At 36.2% G+C, this 3,928-nt stretch overlaps 1 pseudogene; it reads left to right on the top strand.

Annotated features, from left to right (window-relative positions):
• Window positions 1-24: 24 nt before the first annotated feature.
• LOC116379670 (phospholipid hydroperoxide glutathione peroxidase-like) lies at window positions 25-3,917 on the top strand (annotated as a pseudogene).
• Window positions 3,918-3,928: the final 11 nt, after the last annotated feature.

The raw sequence follows: 3,928 nt of genomic DNA, 5'->3' as shown, positions 1-3,928 counted from the left end.
TGTGATTTGTTTTCATCCCTGCAGTAGCATCAAGTGGAATTTCACCAAGGTAAATATTTTGTATCTGTTATTTATTATAAATTTAGACATTACCGCTGATAGCGCTGAAAATGAGTCATATTCCTGTATTCTTTCCATATCTCTATAGTGTGTTTACTGTCATGAGGGTACAGCATACTTATTGGAAGAAGCCTGTAAATGCTTCTAAAAAAAAAAAGTGTTTCATTCCAAAAGTAAAACATAAATCAATTCTTGATTGATAAATGTCATGTTCACCGTGTTTGAGTTTTCTCTTTTTCCTCTTTCTCTTTAGTTTTTGATCAACAGAGAAGGTCAGGTGGTGAGGAGATACGGACCCCTGGATAATCCAAGTGTATGTACTTTGCCACAGATACTATCGTGTATTTATCATGACTGTAGTATTCTTTGTGTACCAGGTGTTAATACACTTTCATTCAGACAATTACAGTCAACTTCTGCTCTTGCTTTTCTTCCAGGTGGTGGAGAAGGATCTTCCCCGATACCTGTAAACGCCTCATGGATGACTGATGCCTCACTCGCTGATCTTCTGTCCTTTTCGCTCCTTTTCTCTTCCTCTCCGAGAACCAGTGGACATAGTTTGGTTCCAGCCCAGAACCAGTGACGGTCTGTTCATAAACCCGCATGGCGGACAGAGCAGACCTGATGAAAATGGCATGCAAACCTCCTGGGAGGATTACTAAGCTTGCATTCATTTGGTTCTCTGGAGAGAAAGAGGAAGGATCCCTAAATGAAAGAAACCGGGAAAGTGAGCCTGAGTTTGTCTGATTTCATGATGAAAACCATTGTGTGTGTGAAGTCTGTTAGTTTGAGTTGAATGAAGGGATTATTGATCTGGTTTTATTAATTAAAATCCAGCTAAACCTGCACCTGATGGGGCTATCGTGTTGTGTACGTCTAGATTTAATATTTTAATGCATTTTCCAGCTGTACTGATCTATCCTGGCAGTGAAACCTCTGCACGCTTACTGCTGTGTGATGCGATAACTCCGGTCATTTCAAGAGGTTTTGACTGAAATGATTAAATACATACTGCTGCAAAAATACATTTTTAAATATTTTACTCGTTGCTGTTGCCAGCTTGAGGAAAGGTGGGTAGTAAGTCACATTTAAATGTGCAGAATTTTGATGCAAATTAAAGTGCTGTTGGTTTTTTATTCCAGCACTAAAATGTTTAATAATAAATTTAGCAGTCTCTTATAAATGTTGCCTGTATTGCCTTGTTATGGATGTTTGGTCTATCATAATAAAACTTTTATTTTAAAGTTTTGTTATTCGATCTACAATCTTGTTTTGATTGTCTTTATGTATTTTACATGTAAAATGGGACACAGGGAACTAAAGGTGAGCAGGAACAGAAATACCCAAATGAGTGCAGTTACTGCTACTGAACAGAGATGTGTTCATTTCCCTGGTACTGGGGAGGGCACTAGAGGTAGGATACTGCAGCAGGTGGAGGTTATTAGCTGTGACAAGTGAGGAGCAACAACCAGCTCTCAAAGCTTCCGTCGACAGCAGCTACAACATGGCCTTTAAAAGGAAGAGGAAGGTAGGCTTCTAAAACCTTTAAAACATGATGTAGACAGAGTTCGATTATACAATGGCCTCATTTTAGTTCCCAGGACAATTTGTGTATTTATTTGTTTAATTAAGGAACACTAGCCACCCTGTATGTATTCAAGGTATCAACCTACCACTGATGGTTTATGTTGCAGTTATGGAACTTACGTTTGGACGAAGTCAGATTTTGTTGAACTGCATTGATCATTAAATGTGTTCATGTTTTCATTCCTTTTAATGTATTCATTGTGTATAATATTTGTATTCATTGTGAAATGCACACATAACTATTTTCACTCTTCTTAAAGATGCATTCTCAGGGGAAATGTGTATATCTGCTGGAACATAAATGTCTTGTTATCTAATATTCATTGAACAGGAGTTTCCTTTCTCCTTACAGTCTGCTCCGACAGAGGACTGGCAGACGGCCACGTCTATCTATAACTTCTCAGCGACGGATATTGATGGCAACTTGGTTTCCCTAGAAAAATACAAGTAAATCTATCTTTGATATTTTTTCAATTTCATTTTTAAATGTGCTTTATTGGCATGAAAGTTTAAGAAAAAAAACAATGTTGCCAAAGCATCAAAATAGAGAAGTACACAATAATATTAAAATGAATATTAACACAACATTGTTATATAATAGTGATTCTAGAGTATCACAATGTCATTTTGTCTCCCTAAATTTGCTGCAGCATCCCATTACATAAGCTCACCATCACTAAAACATGATGTATGTGTGTCTTTGTATTTTTAGGAGGGATGTTGTCATCATCACCAACGTTGCCTCTAAGTGAGGTAAAACTCCAGTAAACTACTCTCAGTTTGCGGCGATGCACGCCACGTACGCAGAGAGAGGTTTACGCATCCTTGGCTTCCCTTGTAACCAGTTTGGGAACCAGGTAAACATGTTTTATTAAGGCTCTGTGCTACAACAGGCATTATAACATACTGTACGTGTGCGTGATCTGAAGTGTCATGTCATTGGGAATGTGAAACTAGTGTATTATTAGAAATGTTTTAATAAAAACAATGTTTTCTACATTATAGTATTCTTTACCCATAAAGATGGAAGATTTTATTCACAAAACATTTTCTTACCATCCTATTAGCAAAAGATGTGTCCAAGCAAAAAAAAACAAGATCATATTGTAGTAAATTAAAGGAATACTTCACCCCCCCAAATGATCATTTGTATTTCAATTACTCACCCAGTGTTACCTTGAATTCTTGAAATACACTTTATTTTTCTTGCACACCTCCACAGTGACCGGAGAATTAAAAAAAAATGTTTTAAATAAAAAACAAAACAAAAAAACTTGTTAAACAAGCTAGTTGTTTCCTGTCTGCACACGAATCTGTGCTTGTGTACATATGTAAGTATATAAAAGTATGAAGGTGTAAATATACAGTATATGTATATGTGCACCATCATACTAGCCTACTTTTTCATTATCCTTATTTTATTTATATCTTTATTTTTTCTACTTTACTATTATTTTTACTTTTTCACCATAATTATTTGAACGTTGTAGGAATGATATAAGTTAAAGTATAAGTATATATAAGTAACATCTGTAAGCAAATGGAAACGTGAGCATAGAATAGATAAATGAGATTTACATTGTTTGAGGTTGTAAACAGATATTTTTATGGAGTTTTGCTGTTAAACGCGGACCCCATTTACTGAGATTCATCAAGACTTTTCTCTGTTTTTTGATTCGTCGTTCATCGTGGAGACATGAGAGAATTCAAAGTAACACTCTGTGAGGAATTGATATACAAATGGTTATTTTGGGGGGAAAGTATTCCTTTTAGACAACCTTTGTTTCATCAGCATTATTTTATGATGAGACAATCAGCACAGGGCTTAAATGGTGCTGATCAGTTCTATTATTTCTCTCAACTTGTTTTATTTTGAAGGAGCCCGGCAATGAAACTGAGATCAAGCAGTTCGCACAGTCCTACAACGCCCAGTTTGACATGTTCAGTAAGATCGATGTGAACGGGGCCACCGCTCATCCTCTGTGGAAGTGGCTGAAGGAGCAGCCCAACGGGAAAGGCTTCATGGGAAAGTACGTTGTGATATTATAACAGGTTTATTCATAATATAATGACATGATGCTTAGAGACACATCCTCTAAATCAATTGTTACTATTTTCTAACGTGTGATTTGTTTTCATCCCTGCAGTAGCATCAAGTGGAATTTCACCAAGGTAAATATTTTGTATCTGTTATTTATTATAAATTTAGACATTACCGCTGATAGCGCTGAAAATGAGTCATATTCCTGTATTCTTTCCATATCTCTATAGTGTGTTTACT

The sequence above is a fragment of the Anarrhichthys ocellatus genome, unplaced genomic scaffold, assembly GCF_004355925.1.
Source record: "Anarrhichthys ocellatus isolate YVR2014 unplaced genomic scaffold, GSC_Weel_1.0 scaffold4898, whole genome shotgun sequence".
Classification (NCBI taxonomy): Eukaryota; Metazoa; Chordata; class Actinopteri; order Perciformes; family Anarhichadidae; genus Anarrhichthys; species Anarrhichthys ocellatus.
Note: the sequence above shows the minus strand (reverse complement) of the source record. Positions and strands in the feature narration are given on the sequence as shown.